This window comes from Pteropus alecto, unplaced genomic scaffold, assembly GCF_000325575.1.
Source record: "Pteropus alecto unplaced genomic scaffold, ASM32557v1 scaffold13, whole genome shotgun sequence".
In the NCBI taxonomy this organism is placed as follows: Eukaryota; Metazoa; Chordata; class Mammalia; order Chiroptera; family Pteropodidae; genus Pteropus; species Pteropus alecto.
The window spans coordinates 9,987,705-9,999,651 of record NW_006434373.1 but is presented as its reverse complement, the minus strand read 5'-3'; the positions used below and the strand labels follow the sequence as shown (position 1 = coordinate 9,999,651).

Genomic DNA, 11,947 nt, shown 5'->3' with positions numbered 1-11,947 from the left:
CGGGTCTTTGTGTGATTCTTGCCCCTTGTGCAAAGGCTGGGTTTAGTGACTTGCTTCAAACCAACAGAATACAGAGGAAGTGATGTAACCTCACACACTGGGTTATAAAAAGACTGTGGCTTCCATTTTGGGGTTCTCCAGTGTTCTCCCTGAGATTCCTTGCTCTCAGGAAAGTCAGCTGCCATGTTGTGAACCTCTTTAAGGAGACACCCATGTGGATAGGAAATGAAGTCTCAGCAGCCAGCCAGGAAGAATTCAGGCCTGTCGGTTGTCCCGTGAGTGAGCTCAGGGCCTCCCCAAGTCAACCTGGAGATGACCCAAGTCTTGGCCAATGCTCGCTGCAGTCTCATGAATGGCCTTGAGCCAGAGCTACTCAGCTAAGCAGCTCTCAGATTCTCACCTGTCGAAACTATGGGATGTATGTTTGTAGCCACCAATGTTGGGGTAACTTGTTATGCAGTGGTAGATAACAAAATCAAAAGGGTCAAGTCTGAGTTTCTTCATGCTGCTCACAAACACCAATCACTGTCCAGCCCCACCACCTCTAAGCCATGCTGGACACTGTTCTGTGGAGGGAGTAATCTGCTGTCCTCTTTGCTCACAAGGTTGCCAGTGCCTTTAAGCCCCCGCCCTCTTCATAACTCAACATGCTACCTGGCAAAATCCTCCTTATCCTTCAAGGTTTCCAGGTCACTTCAAACATCATCTCCCCTGTGTAATTCTCCTTGTGGGCAGAACTGATCCTGCCACCATGTTCTCGAAATGTGAAAGCCATTTGCTCTGCCTCACAGCTGCTGAGGCCTCTGTCTCCCTCCATTTACTGAGATGGCCCAGGCACCAATGTGTGGAGTTCAACTTTCAGCCGTAGGACCTGGGCGGTGGCAGATGTCCAGCAGATGTCTGCGCAGAGAGTAGGCTGTCTGTGAGCTGCCAGCTTGGCGCCCCTTCCTCTCAATGTTCGTGTCTGCTTCCTGCCAGGACATCATTACAACCCTAACATCAGAGTGTCAACATAGACTTTTACTACTTTCTCTCAGACCCCTTTCAAGTTTTTTCACTTGTCCTAATAATGTTCTTTATTCCAAAAAGACCCAGTGCACTGGGCTGTCATGTCCTTTAGTCTCTTCAATTTGGATTAATTCCTCAGTCTTTCTCTGACTTTAAAGATTTCAGGCCATTTATTTTGCTGAATGTCCCTCGACTTGATTTTTTCTGACGTTGCCTCATCATTAGATTCAGGCATCCTTAGCAGGACTCTTTTAGAAATGATGCTGTGTTCTCACTGCCTCCTATCAAATGGCACATGATTTCAATTGGTCCCCTTCCTGATTTCACCCTGATCACTTGATCCAGGCTGCTCCACGGTGAAGTTATCTTTTCCCACTTTATAGCTAGTTTTTCCTAAGGCGGTACTTTGAAGCTCTGTAAATAACTCATTCACAGTCAGACTTGCCACTTATTCATTTATTTGTATCTGTATGGACTTACAGTTTCTATTTTATTCGGTGAGTTATAATCCAATGCTATCATTTATTTGGATGCTCGAATTATCCTCAATTTGGATGATGGACTAATTCTATTGAGGTTCTCTGTCCCCTTGACCTGACTGCACCATTCTTGGGGTGCTTCCTTGCTTCCTGGCACCAGATATTCCAGGCTTATCTTGGACCTTCCCTATCCCAGGCCTGGAACCAGCCATTTCTCCAAGGAGCCTTGGTTTCCATTTATTAGAAAATAATATTTAGAAGCCAATCCAGTATGAGGTGTGCTTATTGCTCTTGGGTGTTATCTCCCCACAGGCTCTCTCAGTGGAATATATACGACAGGTCCTTGATTAATGTCATTTCGTCATAATGCTGATGAGACGCCAAAAGAACTTGGCTCTTGTTTATATTAATTAACCTATGGCCACACTGGTTTCATTATGTCGTTTCACTTAAAGCCACAGAAACTATGATGATATTAAGTAAGGACTTACTGTACATGTATATCCATATGCACATACGCATGTACATAAATACATAGACACACATTTATATTTGCAGAAAACCATGAGTTCACACCAATACACCTAACTCAATCCACACAAGGTTAATTCTAGTTTTCTACATTTCTGTATTTATAACTCCCTTCTCAAAACAGTGGGAAACCTGATATATTTAGTACAGTTACTTACTTGATCAATCCTTCCATATGGAACTAATTTCCAATCTCAGCCATCACTATCTCCCCTGTATGTAAGCCCTCTCCCGGCTTAGGCTCCGACACTCTACATCAGGAATGACCCTCCACAAGAATGGCCTACTTACCTCAGTCAGGCTGGGACTCCTCACACCAGACTCAAGGGGTGGAGACAGTGACTTCACCTCTTTATGAGAGGAGCTACAAAGGCACACTGCACATATGCATGCATAAGAGGGTGGGAAGAATTTGTTATCATTTGTGCAAATAAGCACACCAGGTTCCCGTGTCACTGCTAGCATGAGGCTTCCTTCCTCAAGATCTCCTCATTAGAGAAGATGGCAGAACACTAGCCATAATATCTGCATGCAAAGGAGTAGGATTGATGAAGAGCAGGGTGAGAAACACGAGCCCTACACTTCCAGGTGAATCAAGTTCCTTCCCTTGCAAAACTTCCCAGAAATTCCACACATTTCTGCTTCCTCTCTTTTACCAATAACTTGAGACACATGGTCACTCTGAATAAAACTGGAAATCAGTAATTGAAGATGAAGGAGAGAATGGATATTTGGTGGCGACTATAATTTCTGCGACTCACACTTTTTATATTTACTGGCCAACATCCTGCTTCTGGGGGTTACTGAAGGCCTGAAAGTATTCTTGACCTTTACCCATCTCTGCGTTTATGAAGTCCCAAGGTAAATGTTCTTAGGTGCACGGGTACTCTTAGAGAAGCTTAAATGGCTTTTCAAATGATGTATCACCACTTCTTTGTTAATCTAAAAATCCTACATGGGAGAAAATGTTGCAATGGGCTGCTCCACGAGCTTGCTGGGAGCAGACCAAAGCTCTAGTACAAAATGCTATAGCATTCAGAGAGGTGGAGCAAAGAATAATGAAAATGGTCTAAGCTCTCTACCAAGCCAAAGGAAGGGGAGAAGGAAAAAGTGGAAATAACAACAGTGGAAGATAACCTCAGAAATTGGGGGGGCGGGGCGGAACTGGCACCTGAGAACCACTCTTTTGGAAGTCCTAGAGAGACTTATTTTGCAAAATCACCCAGGATGCAAGCCTTGATATCTTTCAGATGAATTCATCTGAATTGATGCTATTTCTCTGCAAGGAAAACCCAAAGGGCTATTATTTAATGGAAAGATGTTACAGAAGTTTTTATATTTATAAATTATTACAGCAGTGTAATTTTCTGATATTGTTCCAATATCCTCCAGATCACAGATATATAGTGTTGTTCCGGAAGGAGAAGGCATGGTGTAGAAGAACACATACTTTTGAACTAGATGTATTTTACTTCATAGTCAGGTAAAATTCTGCCATCTTTTAGCTGTGTGACCTTGTTCAAGGTGTTTCAACTCTCCAAACCTCAATTACCACCTGTAAATTTAGGGTGATAATGCCCACATCAATGATAGATGAAGATTATATAAATAGATAAAAGTCTGGCACACAGTCACTTTAATAAGTATTAGTCCCCTTCTGAGAGAAGGGTAAATCACAGAATTATTATAAGAACTAAACAACAGAATGTATCACTGATATATAAGTACCTAGCCTATAATTTGTGTTCAATAAATGTTAGTTCCTTCTTAACTTAATCATGCATACAAAAAGCCATATCCTAGTCATCCAGCATGGCTGAATGGTGTATAATGAAGTTAAACCTGCTATGCACAGAAAAAAATTATATAAACCCTCTTTGCACTAGTAAATACTGCATACTAAACGATATATGTTCACTATGTTCACTGCAGCATTATTCACAATAACTAAGAAGTGGAAGCAACCCAAGTGTCCATCAACAGAGGAATGGATAAACAAAATGTACTAACTATATACAATACTCAGCCTTAAAAAGGAAACTGTCACATACTATGACATGAGCGAGCCTTGGGGACATAATACTATATGATTCCACTGATAAGAGGTAACAAGAATAGTCAAATTCATAGAGACAGAAAGGAGAATGGTGGTTGCCAAGAGATGGGGGGAAGAGAAATGGGAGCTGTTGAGTAGTGGGTAAAGAGTTTCAGTTTTGCAAGATGAAATAGTTTTGGAGATCTGTTATACGACAATGTGAATATACTTAATACTACTGAAAATGGTTACGATGGTAAATTTTATGTTGTAGGTTTTTTTTAACCATAATTAAAAATAAGAAAATTATTTTTTTAAATGATGTAACTTGTAAGCTGTCATAATAATGCAGGGTCATCATACTGATCAATTATAGACCGTGCTACAGATAGAGCTGTGCCGTGTGCTGCCCAGAGCTGAATCCATATCAAACTTCAGGAATTACTCTAGAGCTTGCTTTCTAGAATAAAAATCTGAGGTTTTTTAGGATTCAGCTGCTAAAGGGAAAAGTGGAACTTCTTCTGCTATATAATATTCGCTATTACTACTGGAGAATTAGATGTTAAAGCTGGAAGAAACTTTACAAATTATAAAGTTGAAGAAAGAGAAATCTGGATTTTAACCTAATGAAATGATTTGCCTAAGGTCATACAGATAGTAACTATGAGAAAAGCTGGAAAAACAAAACTATCTCCTGGCTCCATCTACAATTCTTTTGTACAGTTTGTACAATGGACTTAGCTCTTTAGAATTCCTCACCTCTGAACTGCACTGTTTAATACGCTGCCACCAGGGGGCAGCAGGTGTATTAGTCTGGTATTCTAAAGCCCCAGATTTAAGGCCCCAGTCCATTTCTTGCATCCCCTCCTCCAATCCCCCAAAATATACATGGACATTTATAAGACTTTTTAAAAATATCCACAAGCATAAAGTTTAAAGAACATCCATAATAACTTTCTAAACAGAACAAAAACTTGGATCCAATGGAGTTAAGGTCCTTTCTAATCCTTCACTATTTTTTTATTCCAATTCTAATTGATGTAAGGGTCAATTAATATTGGTTTTAAACCAAAAATGACCACATAAACCCATAAATAACCACATAAACCAAAAATAACCACATAAACCCATACCATTTCTTTACATTTTTAACCAAATTTTCCTAGTACCAGGCCTGTGAGGCTTCAGACTACAACTTCAAGCCCATCTGGCAATTCATCCTCAATCTTCCTTTGTCAGCTCAGTTTTTCTTTTTAATGCCCTATGTTACAAAGTCTCAATAGGTCTAACCACCCAGCGACTTTTCAGAAATAAAAGGAGAGAGATCTAATCACAAACTTAGATCTCAAATCACAAATGGTGTCCATATAAATAAAACTTATATGGACACCATTCTTCCAATTAGATTACAGTAATTTCCACTGTTTTTAAATGTAATACTACCAAATGGAAGCTCAAACCATAGCAGCTAATGGGTGAGATCTGAATTTAAAGACAGGTCCTCCCTTAGCAATGACCTTGTGGACAACACTAGCAGTGACATTTTGGTTATTAATCCAGGAGTCAACACCCTACCCTCAAGCAACAGTGACCATGACCATGATCCCTAAATCTTCCAAAGAGAGGTGCATGATCTTTATTTCACAAATAGAAATTTCAAATAGTTTTCTTCTTTGAGCTCAATGTGCTTTAATATGGAAAAAGGTATTCAAATGGAAGCTTTTACTACTGCCTCAGACACACAGGAGCAGTCCATTTAAAATGACAAGTGTTGATGGCAAAAGCAGTTATGGCACTATTGGTCACTAACGGTAAAACAGGAATGAGACATGCACAAGATGCATATAATGAATGAATTACTGCAAAACGCATCATGTATTCTGATACTATTTTGTAACCCTTTCCAAATATTATGTGTCAACTGATGAGATTTAAGATCTCCTATCTATATAATATTCTAGTTTTAATTTTTTCCAATATAGAGTATTTGCCATATTTAAATGTAGACTATCACCAGAAAAACAAATATTTATTTTTATAACAGGTATATAAATTTAATTCAGTAATTTATTCAAGAATTATTAAAAACAAATTTTATAGTTCTCAAAAAACTGAAATCAGATAATTAAATTTAAAAACGACCTACCTATTAGGATGGCTCAAATGAAAAAAACCTGACAATATCAAGTACTGACAAAAATATGGAGCAACTGGAACTCTCATACATTGCTGGTAGAGATACAAATGATGGGGTACAGCTGCTCTGGAAAAGTTTGGCAGTTTTTTAAAAGTTACAAAGACACTTAACCATATGACCCAGCCCGCCCACTCCTGGGCATCTGCCCTAGAAAGATGAATACTTTTAATCAAATAAAATCTATATACAAATGTTAACAGCAGCTCTATTCGTAATCACCAAGAACTATAAAGAATACAAACGTCCTTCAACAGTGACTAGATATACAAATTGTGATACATCATTCAGCAAGGATACACACTTAGATGAATCTCAAAGACACTGAGCAAAAAGAAGCCAGTCTTAAAAGTTCCATACTATATAATTTATGTGATATCCTAGAAAAGGCAAAACTTATAAAAATGGTGACCAAGTGAAGAGCTGTCAGAGATTAGGGGTAGGGTGAGGGTTTGACTACAAGGGGACAGAACGAGGGAGAGGTGGTTTGGTTTTGTTTTCCAGGTTTTTTTGGTGGTAGAACTGATCTGCATCAAGATTGTGATGATGGTTACATGAATCAATTTTAAAAATCATATAATTACACAACAAAAAGGTCAATTTTACTTTATATAAGTTCAAATAATAAAAAAAAATGAGAGCATGAAACTACTCTAAAGTGAGGTAAAAATAAAAGGTAAAGGTAAGAATAAAAGAACTGTGAATTAAGCTAATGCCTGGCATACATCACTTATTATTAAAAGACACTTAAGAGAGATTTAAACCAAATAAAATCGGCTTTGTTTTGATCCGGATATGAATAAACAAGACTTTTTTTCAACAATTGTGGAAATGTGAATACAGTATTAGATGATAGTAAGGATATTTTGTTCATTGTTAGATAGAATTGTAGTTATGTAAAAACTAAAACAAAATTCATACTAAAATATTTAGAGGTGGAATGGTATGATTTCTGATATTTGCTTCAAAATTCTCCAGAAACACCAAATAAAAATTCAAAAACAGAGGACTGTCGAATGCGAGCAGCATGGCAAAGCCAGGATGGTGCATGGATTGTTGATGCTGTGTTGGTACATGAGGGTTTCACTGTCCTCTACTTTTCAGTGTGGCTCTAAATGTTTATAATAAAATGCTGAGAGAGAAAAAAACCGATGACTTGGTTTTCATAAATACTCCCAAGTGTGCCATCTAACAGTTCTTTATTCATTTATATGATATACTAATTTCCTCTAATGATTTTCATTAGGCTTTTATAATGTGCATCTAACTTTACAGAAAACCAAATCATGGGAGAAAGACTAATTCAAAGTAGGCAGTTGTGATTCTTTTAGAAAATAATGGCTTAAAGAATGCTTTTCAAATCTCATTAATGCTCATAAATTAGTAAAACCATCATGAGATGTAGAAATATTAATAATTTTCATTAACTTATCTGCTGCATACTCTTAAGTACAAATGACAGCAGGAAGAGGTTAATTAATGCTCAAAAAGTTTAAAAGCAGTTGTAATTTGAACAAATGGACAAAAGTACAGTATAATATTGAAATATCTAATTTAGTCTTCCTCACTCAAACTTTTTCTGGCATAACTCAAATGTAAGAGTTCTATAAAAACACTCCCGACTAACTGGAAATGAGCTCTGACTGGTTGCCTATTGTATGGAAGGCGCTACTAGGGAATCAGAATGAGGAAGGCCCAGTTCTCATCTGATCGGCTTTAATAGATGAGAAAATACTAAACATTTTAGTATGAATTTTGTTTAAAATAGTCCAACAGTGTTTAAGGTTAGAGTGCAAAAACAATTACACAGGTAAAAATAATGGAAAAAACTAAAAGTTTGTAAAATAGCTGCAGTAGCAAAAAGCCCATCAGAGTGCAGAGGTGGGTGTGACCTGTGGGGAGGATGGGGGCATAAGAGTGAATCAAAGGTTTCTGACAGCCCATCAGTCAAGCTCTGAAGAATGGGTGACACTTCACATGTAGAGCCAAAGTCACTCAGAAGCCTCTCATACCAGTGCTGACGGAGGGGTCCCAAGAGTCTAGCATAGTCTAGAGCAGAGTCACTGCCTCATCATGGAAGAGCAGTGGCAGCAGGCTGAGAATTATGAGCACCTGGCAGTAATGCATCTGACTGCCCCCAAACATCCGAGGAGTTGCCCTGATCCTGCAGCAGCTATTTCATTACTAGGCAAAGTGACTATATTTCGGCTGCCCCCCGCCAAAAGATGTCCATATCCTAATCCCCAGAACCTGTGAACATGTTACCTTGCATGGCACAAGAGACTTTTCAGATGTGATTAAAGTTAAGGGCCTTGAGATGCAGTAATTATTCTGGATTATCCAAATGGGCCCAGTCTAACCGAGTCCTTAAAAGCGAAGGAGGTTTCCTGGCTTGGGGCAGAGAGGGAGCTGTGACCACGGTGGAAGGGCCAAAGGGATGCAATGTGTCTACCTTTCAAGGTGGATGGACGAGGCCAATGAGCCAAGAATTGCGGGCAGAAAACAGACTCTCCTCTAGGGCTTCCAGGTGGGGCACAGCCCCTCTGATGCCTTGATTTCAGCCCAGTGAGATCTGGCAGCACTAGGAAACATACAAAATCAGACATGCTTCTCTCAGTCGGTAGCCTGTGCCTGTGCCCTTTCTCTGTTGCCCCCTTACTTCATCAATGAAGGGCTCATTCATTGTATTAAAAGACATGATCTTCCATATCTCACATTTCCAGATTCTACCTAACCAGCCCAGGTGAGGTCGTGATCCTTACTCCATACATTCTCTTAGCACCTACACCTTTCCACCTTAGTCCTTGCTTGACTGCAATGATTCTCGTTTAAAGTTTACATTTATTGAGCATGTACTAAATGCCAAGTACCATGTAAAGCATTTTTCATGGGTTTTCTCAATCTTCCCAACAATCCTATCAGGTAGACATGATTGTTATGCCTATTTTTAAAATTAAAAAGTTCGAAATCAACTGGCTAGTAAATGGCAGAGCCAGGATTTGAAGCCAGGCAGTCTGACCCAGAAGATGGTCCCATTAACCCTGGCAATGTCTGTCTCCTAAATGAGAAATAGAAGTTCCAAGGCCTTGTGCACTTATGAACATAACACCTCCACTGTTTAGCACAGAGACGGTGAACAGTTCTGAATATGAACAAATGGAGAAGATATAGATTTCCCTACCTACTATTCCTTCTCTTTAAACTTATTATGAGAAGTCAAGTATATACAAAAATAATGATATAATAATCCCCCAAATACCCATTTCCAACTTCAACACTTATCAACGTAGGGCCTGTCTTAATGCCAATATTTAATCAATTTAATATTATATTATTTGGTAGAAATATCTGCCTTCAATATTATTCTGTTTCAGAATCACATGTTCTTAGCTCTTATCATACGTTCATTTGTCTACGTTAACACAAACTTAAAAAAAATAATCTTGTCTACGGCCATGCCACCCTGAACAAGCCCGATCCCATCTCATCTCGAAAGCTGAGCAGGGTCAGGCCTGGTTAGTACTTAGATGGGAGATCACCTAGGAAGACTAGGTGCTGTAGGCGTAAAAAATTTAAAAAAAAAAAAGATTGTAAGCTGACAAAGTCTTTGCAGTCTGTGAAGTCAACCAAGGGTTGCCTCACCTAAAAAAACAATCTTGAAGTGGCAGGTCTAAGCAAAACACAAAGCAAGGAAATTGTGAAAGGAGATTGATATTTTTCCCTATATAAAATTAAAATTTTCTGCAGAGCATAAGTAGAATAAACAAAGTAAAAAAAAAAAATGGGAAAATAGTTGTAACATACTATATGACAAAAGATTAGCATCCTCAGTGTATAAAGAATTCTTACAAATCAATAAGAAAAAGACCACAAACCGATGGCATGTCATATGGAAAAAATGGGTACAGGGATGAACAGTTTCACCTACTGTTCTTAAGTGACAAAAAGACAAGACTTTCGCCTGACAATACTTGTCAGCATACTTTCTCTGGTGCTCTACAATTCAGAACAAACATTCTAGAACAGAGGAAAAAACAATTCTCACCTGTAAGCCTGTTTTTTCAAAACCGTGTAGCCCTGGAATCCAGCACCATAGCAAGTCTGAGAGTCTGAAAAGCCTCTGACTTCAGAATCCTTCTGAACAGGACACCAGGACAAGTACTCCCACCTCACAGCACAACCAGAAGCCCATGGACCAGGTATCCCGTTCTCACTCCTGCTGGGGGGTGAGATGAAGAGGAAGGTGAGTAAAGAAAGTGGAGTGTTTAAGTGTCAAGGAACTTAAAAACAAAATCACCCAGCCCCTGCTGGAAGGCATCTCAGTCCTTAGGTGTGGGCCCCAGGACAAAAGGTACTTTTATTCAATGGGAAAATGTGTTCCACCAGCCTGCGAGGCCACAGGGTGCCTTGAAGAAAGTTCCCGCTAACCTAGCAGAGGGGTTCAAAGTTCTCAACCTGTTTGGGAAATAGCAGTTATATCCGCTCCATAAGTAAGGAAAATAAGATGAGAAAGGGAAAACTATATTCTGAGCCATCAGGCAAAGACTACCTTAGAAAAAATGAGCTTCCTAGATGAGGGCTCCCCAGTCTTTTGAAGTCATAAATTTATATTTTAAAAAGGGGGGAGGTCAAATATATGGTGACAGAAGTTTTGTTTTTGGGTGGTGAACACACAATGCAATATATAGGTGGTGTATTATAGACCTGCACACTTGAACTCGTCAAATATATGGTGACAGAAGTTTTGTTTTTGGGTAGTGAACACACAATGCAATATATAGGTGATGTATTATAGAACTGTACACTTGAACTCTATATAATTTTATTAACCAATGTCGCTCCAGTAAATTAAAAAAAATTCATACCACACCTGACATATATTTGCCAAAAATGGTGAACCTGAACCTAATTAAGCCTTTAGATATAACTTCCTGCTTACAGAAAATATAAGTAGATGAGCAAGCTAAACCATACTATACAAAAAGCTGAATAAATTCAGAATGTGAGGGATCTACAGGCAACCAAGTGACATCAATACGTCACTAAAGAAACCCATGCGGACTGCTTCAGACAACGGTTTCAGAAACTATGGCCCTCTGGTAAGTCCAGCCCACCAGTGGAGTTTAAAACAAAAAACTTTGAAAACGAAATGTTATTGGAACATACCCATGCTAATTCACTTACACAGCGTCCGTCACCTTTGCAGTACAAGGCAGTTGAGTAGTTGCAACAGAGGCCACAAGGGCCACAAAGCCTGAGTTAATGTTGGGCCCTTTTCCGAAAAAGTTTGCCAAATCCCTATCGTAGATGAAAAGACGTTTGGCCCTGGTTTGGATTCCGAGTCATACAAACCAAAAGTAAGTATATTTCTGAGGCAATCAAGGAAATGACTGTAGACTGGGTTTTAGAAAACATTAAGCAGTTACTGTCAATTTGATTAGGTGACAACGGTATTATGGTCACACGAGAAAAAGCCTTTTTTTTGTAGTGCCTACTGTACTATCTAGGGGTGAAATATTATGTTGTCTGGAATTTAAACTGCTTCAACAACAAAAAAATATGGCCCCCAAAAGAAACTGTTTTAACCAACTATTAAATCTACTTGGATATATGAAAGTTCATTATACTGGTCCCTCCGTTTTTATGTTTGCTTTAATTAAAAAAAAAAAAAAAATCAGAACTCTGATCAAATAGTTGAGT

General features: G+C 38.8%; 1 protein-coding gene and 1 pseudogene across 1 annotated transcript in view; one reads left to right on the top strand and one right to left on the bottom strand.

The window, feature by feature from the left end:
- The window catches only part of GGACT (gamma-glutamylamine cyclotransferase), a 44,542-nt gene that overhangs the window by 30,794 nt on the left and 1,801 nt on the right, over nucleotides 1–11,947 (bottom strand). The window contains exon 2 of the mRNA XM_006909386.3: nucleotides 10,293–10,466. The gene's annotated coding sequence lies outside the window, so the exon portion shown is untranslated. The remainder of the gene's footprint in view (nucleotides 1–10,292; nucleotides 10,467–11,947) is intronic.
- On the top strand, nucleotides 9,693–9,811 carry LOC112477835 (annotated as a pseudogene).